At 37.3% G+C, this 10081-nt stretch overlaps 1 long non-coding RNA gene across 1 annotated transcript; it reads right to left on the minus strand.

Moving 5' to 3' along the window:
• Positions 1 to 1331: 1331 nt before the first annotated feature.
• Positions 1332 to 1895, minus strand: LOC113694260 (uncharacterized). Its single transcript, XR_003449296.2, has 2 exons — positions 1667 to 1895; positions 1332 to 1506 (listed from the first exon to the last, which is right to left on the minus strand). It is a non-coding gene; the product is annotated as an uncharacterized lncRNA (long non-coding RNA).
• Between the last annotated feature and the right edge of the window lie 8186 nt (positions 1896 to 10081).

Here is a 10081-nt window from a genome sequence, read left to right on the forward strand (position 1 = left end):
AGATGTTACTACTAGGTTTTTAGTTTACTTGATGTATGTTGCTTTAGGGTGAAAAAGACATGACTTTTATGGAAGATTTAATGGTTTTGCTTACTCGCTTGCAATTTTCAACTTTGAAATATATTGGACAGCTTTGATATGAATATTTTCATGCTTTGGTTTGAAATTCCAGTTTTGAGATGAAAAAATTTCAGTTTTGGTGTAAGTGATTTGGAGCTTGTTATATATGTACAAAGTTGATAGTTTTGTGGCCTTGATTGAGGTTCATTTACTATGAAACTAAGATTAGAATTGGATAATTAACTTGAAAAGATATGGAGATATATTGCTGGATTTTCTCCCTGTTGGTCAAATAAGGGTTAAGGTGTGGATTTAGAGTATTTTATTTTCCTCTTGCATATGATTTTATTCAAAACACTTGTTACAATCTATTTTTTTGCATGTGTCTTATTCTTGAGTTAAAACAAAGAGGTTTAGGAAGGGAAAAACCTAATTTTCCAAACTAATTGCTTGCTGGAAAATTTTCAAATGAAGCCCTGCGGAGTTTTGGAAAATTGGCTATAACTTTGTATAGGAAAGTCAGAATTGAATTCCGTTTGTTGCGTTTGAAACTAGACTTAGGGTACGTTTGGTTCTACAGAATTAGAATTGAATTAGAATTGAAATTCTATAGAATTGGAATTCTATGAATTGGAATTCCAAGTTATTTCAATTCTTTCGTTTGGGAAATCCATAGAATTGATACGGAATTTATTTGAAATTCCAAATTCTTTGTTTGTATGGGAGAAGAATTCATTAGGAATTAGAATTGTTTTCATGAAACATTTGCTTACATAAAATTTTTCTTTTTTTTTCTTTTCTATATAATAATTTCTTTTTTTTCTTACATTTAGCTAATTTTTACTAAAGATTTAAAAGAAAGAACCAATTTGTGCCTTTAATAATTTATTTTTTCCCACTCTCATATCAATTTCTATGGTGAACATTTCCAGACTTAGGTTGTGCTAAGCACAGCATTAACGAGACGTGTCATATTGACTGCCTTCTTTTGTTCAAGTATGATATACAGCACAAATGGTTTGTTAAAGCAGAGGCTCTCTTTTCATTTTCCCCATAAATCTTTGACAAGCAATAGGACGAAACAAAAAATTTGTAAGGTACGTGCCAACAGGCAATGTTGAATAGGCAACCACACAAACGTCTGAAATGAAGCGGGAGGCATTCCAAAGTTAAAGAGGGACCAAGAGAGCAGAACGTAGCTAGTGTTTGAGAATAAAGAGAATGGTTTGTTAAAGCAGAGGCTCATGCATCCATCCACATCCAAATCCCAACCACGCCAATGGGATATATATATATAAGCTGAATCTGAAAACAGCACAAGGATATCCAACTTTTGCACAGTGAAAGACTGCAATTAACTGTAAAATACATAGGAAAAAGTGAAAGCTTTCCTCCATGTCCTTTGTTTAGTAAAGTTGGCGTCTCCTTTCATTCAACCATCTCCACCTGTCGAAGAAACAAAACATCAAAAGGAAGAATGGAAGAAGAACAAAGTAAAAAAATAATAATAAATAAAAAGCAAAAAGCAAAAGAAAGACCAGATTTTTGCATGGATTGAGATGGATGGATAGATGATTGAGTTATTGGGTTTTGATGAGTTAGTTACCAATGAAAATCCCATCTGGGGTGGATCTTGGACATCCTGTTACGGCCATAAGGATAATCTGTTTCAGCTCTTTGGGTGTTTTGGAAAGCACAGCAGCCAATGGAGTAGATGCCTATGAGTAAAACAACCATGACAATGTTAAGTACAGAGAGCTTGTGCCAGTCTCTCCTGACATCTTCAAGCACTCCGGCCTTGCACGAATCGCACTGGTAACAAAGCATGGTCGGGGAGTTGTCCTAAACTTATTCTGGTGACTTAAGGCTTCTACTGGTAAGGATTTTCCAGCACACTGCAACAAAAGAAAGAAACAGAAAAGTCCCGACAAAGCTTTCTTTCTAGAAACAAGACTAACTGGCTACGAGAAACATCAGAATCCTTCTAAAGCCTTCTATGAGTCTTCAAACCAAGAATTTAGTGTACTTCAAACCAAGAAGAATTAAACAAGAACAAGTTTCCGTAAATCATATGAGACATTAATCTTATCTAGATGATGGAGAAATAATATACATTGCAGAATATTGATAATTTACTAGAACACTGCTTGCACAAAATACAGGATATGAAGCACAAAAAAAGGGTGTAATCTGCATTCTCTGTGTTTATGATCTCAGTGTCTTGAAGGAGGATACTTTAGCTTCGGATTCAGCATTTCATCCATCATCAGTCTTAAACATGTGGATATGATTCACGAAGTCAGGTTCTTAGCCAAGGCCACTTCCTGATGTTTAGAGGTCGAATCATTATAATGCAGTGAAATTTTAAACTTGTAGCAGTAATTTTTTGCAGACAAAACGTTTTTGAATGAGATAATTTTTCTGCCTGTAATGTGAATGTAGATCCTAGAAATTATCTCTTGAATATTCAATCTACAAAGAACCATGAACAATGTATTACAAAGCCACAAACAAAAGGGGGAAAAAAAACTGGATACTAGTAGTGTTTTTTTTTATGTCAAATTCAAGAAATGTTATGTAAATACAGCATCAGGAGCAAGCTTAAAAGTTCAAATATAGTGGCAAATAACTACTTTAATCATTCATTACTAATTACATCAGAAGTGAATCAACGAAGTGAAATACAACTCAATAAAAGATGCATTGTCCAAATAGAATGAAATTATATAATGCAGTTCACGTGATCAGATTTAGGAATCACACAAATGCAAGGAAAGGCATAATTATTTCTTCAAAATACCAACCAAGAAAAAGGAAAAAAAAAAAAAACAAAATTGCAGCCCCCTGTATGCAGAATGTCTGTAAATAATGCAATCCAGGATCAGAATCATCAGAATCCCAAAACACTCACTTTTTGCAATTGAAAGCAAGAGAAGCCTTCGCAAGCTTCTGTTTCTACCGTGAGAGTAAGCGGTAAGCCACTCACTCAATCCTCATCAACTCATCCTTCAAAAAGCCTCTACTATTCCATTTGTTATTATTATTATTTAATTAATTTCACGAATATTAGGGGAGCAAATGCGATTCATAAGTAGCAGCAGTAAATTTATTTTTTCTTTAAATAAAAAAACAAATATCGATCATAATCCAAATCCCACAACACAATTCAAATCGTCGGATGTCCAGAACCATCATGTGACTCTGTCTGCTCACCAGCCGCCGAAAGCTGACTCTTAAAACATATCCAATCCTCTTACTTCACTCACCCTGTTGCCCCTGAAAATCCCCTAAGATGTCCAATTCCCTATTAATTAACCAAACTCTCTTGAAGAAAAGACATCAAATCACTCTCTTGTACAAAGATTTTGCCAGTCAAAGAAATTCAGAATTCAATATTCAATGCTGCAAAGTTAAAAATCGAAGGCAAAGGAGAGCTTTTAGTTGTTACCTTCCGGACTGAAGAACCCAGTTCGTGAAAATTAAGCACGGGTAAGTAGAGAGCACTCGGAGCAGTCTTGCGATTGGTGAGGGATAGCCGGAGAAGCAAAAAGCGATGCCGGAGACGGTGGTGGAAGAGGCAAAATGTTAGGGTGGAGGTGAAGGCGATGACGCAGAGCAGAAGCAGTTGCGGTTGAGGAAAAGTGATTGAGAGAGAGGGCTGCTTAATTAGTTGACCCGATTTTAATTTTTTACCCACAAGATCCGCGTGTAGACCCGTTTCGCAGGGTTTAATTGTGGAATTGGAATTAGAATTCTTTTGGTCCAGTAAAGAATTCAAATCATGGAATTGGACCCTTATAGAATTCAGATTCAATTCTAATTCTTTGATCGAAGCAGTATCCAAACAACAGATTTGGAATTGGGGCCCCAATTCCAATTCTAAACCTCAATTCCATGGGAAACCAAACATACCCTTATAGATTTTCAACGATATAAAATTCAGGGTTTTGTTCAACTCCAATAAATACCAGCAAATCTACAAAGTTTCTTGAAAACCCTAACTGTTCTGTTTTTGCACATGAGACAGTAGTGTGTTTGAAATGAAATTTGACTAATGTATGAGATGAATTTCATGAAGATGTCTTCTAAAACCTACTCATGCTTCGAGTCTATTTTCTAATGGTGTAAATTTTGTGATTTTTTGACCTACGGAACTCAAGTTATGCTTTTTTAAAAAATGTCACCAAAGTTGAGAATTTTGTCAAATGAATTGAGTGGGACTTGAAAAGCTTTGGGAAAATTTTTCTAGTCTTAAATCTTAATTTGGTGTGATTTTGGATGCTTAAATTGCTCTCCTCACTTTTAGAATACTTGTGTTGGATTTTATCTTAAAGTCTCAAGCCGAAAGTAAGAAGCATATGGAATGCCTTGGAATACTGGACGTATATGTTTTGGCTAGTTGAATCTACTAAGTTTAAGTCTATTGTGATTGTGAATCTTGCCTCAGAGTTTAGTAGCGATCAAGGTTATCATTCAGAGAATTGACGTTTAATCGACTAATATCGGCGAGTGTTTCTTGCATGTTGTGTTTCAAATGACCTTGTGGAATGTTGTGAATGTTTGTTTGAGTGTTAAATGCTTTTCAATGTGTAGACACCAAAATTTTAGTGTAATTTCATTTACTATTTAGTTTTTATTTTGTCGTGTTAGTTTTATTCACTTTTTAGTTTTTAGTTTTTTAGTTTTTATTTTATTTTTATTGTTTTAAATTCTTTAGCATAGAATTTCTCGAAAAGAAAAGAAAAAGCATTTAAAAAAATATGCTTTAGTTGTTTTTGATTTAAATTCAATGTTTTCTTGAAAAAAAAAAGAAAAACAAAAAAAAAAAGCAAAAGCCGCACATGCGTGCGGCACCAAAATTTTTCACAGGAGGGCTGGAGGATTCTTGGCTCAATGGGTCGGATGGCTGGGAAAGAGAATATAGCAAACCTTTAATCCTCACCATTGGGGTGAGGGTTTAGGAGCCTTGGGTTTCATATAAAAGAAAAGAAAGCAGCGGCAGAGGGGTCGGGAGGTTTAGCCGAAAGAAATCAGAGGAGCCGAAAACAGAGGGAAAGAAGAGGGGCTAAACGGAGGAAAAATTCTGGAGAAGATGGTGACGGCTGGGGAAAGTTTTTTTTTTGGGAGAGCAAAAGGGAAACAAGAGGGGTCATTGGCGGCTGCATGAGTGAAAAACAGCAGAGGAGGGAAGGAACCTGGGGGGCGGCCGTTTGAGTAAGGAAAAAAAAAAGAGTGAAAGGCGACGACACAGGAGAAACCAGAGCGGGGAGAGGTTGGATGATGGCTGGGTTGAACAAGGGAAAAGAGAGATGGGGAGAGAGCCAAAAAAGCAGAGAGCTCTAGAGGTTTTGGGCAAGCAGAGGAAAACTAAAAAAGAGAGAAAATGGGGAGCTTTGGTAAGAAGAGAGCTACGGAGAAACGAAGGAAAACAGAGGGAGGCGTTCGGCTGAACAAAAGAGAGAAAACCAAGAAAGCTTCGTGGAGGAGGAACCAAGTTTGAAACTTCAGCAGAATTTCTGAGCCTCGTTCCAGCGGTCCCTACGACTTGCTTGAAACACCTCGCCTTCATTTGATCGCCTAGCATCCTCAGGTAACTCTAGCCTTTCCTCTGGTTGGTTTTATACGATTCCCATGAGGATGCAAGCTTAGCAAACAAAGAGTTTTGGGTCATTTGCTGTGTTGCTTGTCGATGTGTGGTTTGGGATGTTCCCCATGTTGCTTTGTGATTAAATTTGATGTTTTGAATTAAGGGGACTTGGATGTTGTTGGGGTTTCATTAGCTTCTTATTTGGTTTCTGCATTTGCACATTTGGTAGAGTTATTGCCGAAAAATGAAAACTTGACAGAAGTTATCTGTTTTGCCTTGCGAATCTGGTGAGAGAGAGGAGGATTGTTGAATCTCTGATCTTTGTAGCGTTATATGATGCCTTTGTTGGGTTAAGATTCCTGTGGGGTTGGCTAATAGATCTGCATGTGGTCGACTGAAGTTGCAGCAAGTCTGCACGATGCTTGCTGTATGTTATGCCCGTTGTTTGCTATGCTGTTTCCTTTCTCCTTTCTCCTGTTTGTTTATTTGCTCAAGCGGCTGTTCTCTTGTGATTCAATGGAGTCTGGTTGGTTGCTCTAAAGTTTGTTTGAGGTTGGTTTGGCCTGAGTCAGTTGTTTGAGGTCTGTTTTGTTGTGGGTTATGTCCGCTACCATTTAAAAGCAAGAAATGAAAGACATAACAGTTGGCCGCAACAATGACTCTGCTTGTAGCTTTAGTTACTCCTGATCTGCTTGGAATTTTGGTTGGCCGAAAGTTCTTATTGCATGACTTGTGTGGAGTTAGGTGGTAGACTTGCATTTTCCATTTGAGTGCATGAATCACGGCTGTCTTCCTGCATGTTGCAAGCTCTGAAAAATTGCAGAAAATCTCAGGAAGTTGCCGAAATACTGTACTGCAGAAAGTTTACTTTTTCCATAGTTTGCATGGAGTTTGGCTTAGAAATCTTTCCCATTCTGTTTTTGTATGCATGCTAAGCCTAATAAGAACTTGGGATTGGGGTGGTTTGAGATGATTGAATGCATCTACCATGTAAAGGGCTGAAGCAAAGGTATTTGCTAGCTGAAGTTTAAAAACCATTTGCCCGAAAGTTCTCTTGTTGCTGGAATGTTTCTCAGTTGTCACATGAAATTTGCATGCAAACCTTCTTCATTCTGGTTATTGCATGCATGATAGGTTTGGTAGGAGTTTGAGGTTGGTTTTGGGTTTGAGATGGTTGTGTGAATCTACCATGCGAAGTGTTGAAGTCCAAAAGCATTGCTTGCTGAAGCTTAAAACTCTTTCTGCATGAAATTTTTCCAGAACTTGCGTAATCTCTTGCTAAGTTTTAGCCTATTTAGATGTTGCAGCTATGTATGTCATTGCTTAGTTTAGAGTTTTGATGCCTGGTGGATAAGTTTAGATCAAGGTTGTGCATCTGGACTAGAAATAGGCATTTGTCAACGAGAATGCAGCAAGCTTTTGGTTGCAGAAAGCTTCATACGTGAATTGCAGAAGTAATGAAGGCTTTAGTTCTCGCTGCATGCATGAAATAAATTCTGAATTTTACACTTTGGCCCCCCAAGTCTCTCCTTGTTCCTCTAGGACCCAATCAATTAAATAATTTCATCAATTTGGTCCTTGGTAATTTTAATTTGTGCAACTTCATTGCTTGTTTGCTTCAATTAACTACCATGCTTTTTCAATTGCGCTTAAGTCATGACTTTAGGGACTTTATGATCAAGTGAGCTTTGTTTTGCACATTTCTTTTAATTTTTCTTAAATAAAGTGGTACCTTGACCTTTTTATTGTTTTGAAGCCATTTTTACTTCATTTGATTACCATCGCGAGGGAGGTATAACTTCCTTTATCTTTTTTTTTGTCTCTCCTATGTGACCCAACGTGCTAAGTGAGAATTGCATGCCTACTTTACTTTCCTTGCTTTTCCTTAATTCCTTTCATTTATTTCATTTACTTTTGCTTTTATTAAGTCATTTTTTTATTTATTTATGGGGTATGTGCACACCTCTTGGCTTGTAATAGATAGGGCTTGGAGAACGTTTTGTCCATTTTCCCCTTCCCCTTTTGTTTTAGTTAGCAAAAATGTAATAGGTTCATTAGATTGATTGCTTGCTTTTGTTGCTACGTGTTAATTTGTTTTATTAGGCTCTTGCATTTAGTCGAGCATGCTAAGTGTTACGTACTACGTGTTTATAGGTGGTTGGCATGTCTACTTGCTTCTATAGGCATAAATGAACGTAATGGATGAATGCACGTCACCACACTAGTCCAACGCTAGTTGTGGCTCTTTGTCCCGTTTTCCACTAGTCCAACGCTAGACCCTTAGGGATTTCCCTCGTTAGTTTATACTTGCATGCTTCACTATATTTCATGCATTTTTCTTAGTTTTTTAGCATTTGGCATGCCCCTCCAACCCTTTCCCTTTCATTTTAGGTTTTTTGCATTCTCATGCTAGGTATAGGGTACATTTGCCTGAGAGTCCCCTTTCGATAAGGGAAACGAGCGAGTTTGGCTACAAAATAGCCTTAGCACGCTAGTTCTTCCTTCTAATCCAAGGGAAAATCAAAGTCGTAAAATTAGGAGTCCTTCCCGTGCCCGACTTGATGCATTCCTTTAGGGTCATACACTTGCATTCTTTTTATATCACCTCCTCATTCTTTTAGCCACATTTTTTCACTATTTAGATTTTTCTCACCACCTTTTTCCTATCCCTCATTTACTTTTCTATCTCACAAGTTGCACCCAATTGCACTTATATGTATCTACTATCATATTTTCATCCATTTGTACACAAACACCTTTATTTTCGCAATTTGCACACATACACTTGTCTTACATTTGCACACATGCATGTTTTCTTACATTTTCACACTTGCACTCATACTTGAGTCTTCATTTGCATCATTCGCGACCTCTATGAGTACTTTCCTTATTGGCCACCACAACTCATGTGGTTGGGACCAAAAAGCCTCATAAGAGACATTTTAGATTTAGAAATGCATTTTTCTTTCCTTTTCATATTCATTAGTCACATCCAACATGCAACGCATATTTTGGGTAGAAGAATTAGAAAAGTGAGGCTAAGTCACGCAACTAGCTTTGGATAGGGTAAGGGAGTGCCTTAGCCTTTGCCTTCTCCCTTATCAAATGTGACCCCCGATCTCTTTCTTTGGTTACGTAGACCTAAAAGTTCTTTAAAAGGGTTTATTTACTTTTTCCTTTCAAAAACAAAAATCATTTTTTGGTGATTTGGTACACCCTAATTCTATACCAAGTGGCGACTCCATTTTTCATCCAAAAAACCCTTTTTTGAACTTTATTTGGCCAAACCGTCGCATTTTACAATCCCACGGCCTTTTATTTTCACTTTCACACACCACTATCAAAAAGTGGGGCGCGACACAATGATTGTTAAATGGATTTTCAATGGGTGAGTGTGTACTTTATCGCACTCGACCTAAATGAATGTGAATTTTCAATGATTAAATGATTGAATGTTACTTGTGCATGAATGTAAGCCTTTGGCTGAACTGAGCCCTTGCCCTTCGTTGCTAGTCGACTCGAGTCAGAAGTGGATTTGGTCGAGTGGCTGGTGACCTCGGGATAGTGTTTGGTATACTCGAGTATGATCACAAAGTCTGGTGGAGAACTGGCCAGTGAATGAAATGTAATGAATGGAACGCCTGAATGAATGAAATGATCACTGAAGGAGTTTTATTTTCAAATGTGTTTTCATATTTCAGAGGTATAAGGGAGAAATGGTCGGAAACTGAATGACTGAATGACTGAATGAATGAATGGCTCCAAGTGAGCACGTATCCTTCCAATGATTGAATGTTTATTTCTTGAATGATTGTTTATTACTGTACAAAATATGCAAATTGTTAAATGTAATACTTTCATTTTCTGTCTACCTGATTGCTTGTTTGGAAACCTCACTGGGTTTTTAAATCATTTCTTTAGTTTTGTTTTTCTTACAGGAGTGGAGGCCGGAACAAGTAAGCATGAAGTAGTGTGTATAATCTTCATGTACTTGTACTTTTGAAGATGAAATGTATTTGGAATCTTTGTTAATGAAATCATATGTTTCACTTTTGGGTTGTAAATTAAGTTGGAATTCTTGGATGAATGGAACTTTTTATATTACTCTAGAGGCGCGAAAGACTATTTCAAGAATGTTAGTGAGTGAGTTCTGACGAGAGTTGGAGAGGCGGTGCGCTGAACCCTTTGGTTCGGTTTAGAGGGAGATAGGGTAGTCACATACATTCCTACAAAATACCCTTAGTTCGATCTCCTATTTCTCTTAGTACCCTAGTGAGGTCTTCATTAACCACTTGTACCTGCTGGCGCATAGCATCCATCTGTTCTTACTCCTGACCAACGGTCTCCTGCAACTCCTAGATCATATCCCTCTGTATCTCTATAATTCCTCTCATTCTTTAGATCTCAATTTGGTCCCTAAACCTAGCATGCTTA

Source organism: Coffea arabica, chromosome 6c (genome assembly GCF_036785885.1).
Source record: "Coffea arabica cultivar ET-39 chromosome 6c, Coffea Arabica ET-39 HiFi, whole genome shotgun sequence".
NCBI lineage: Eukaryota > Viridiplantae > Streptophyta > Magnoliopsida > Gentianales > Rubiaceae > Coffea > Coffea arabica.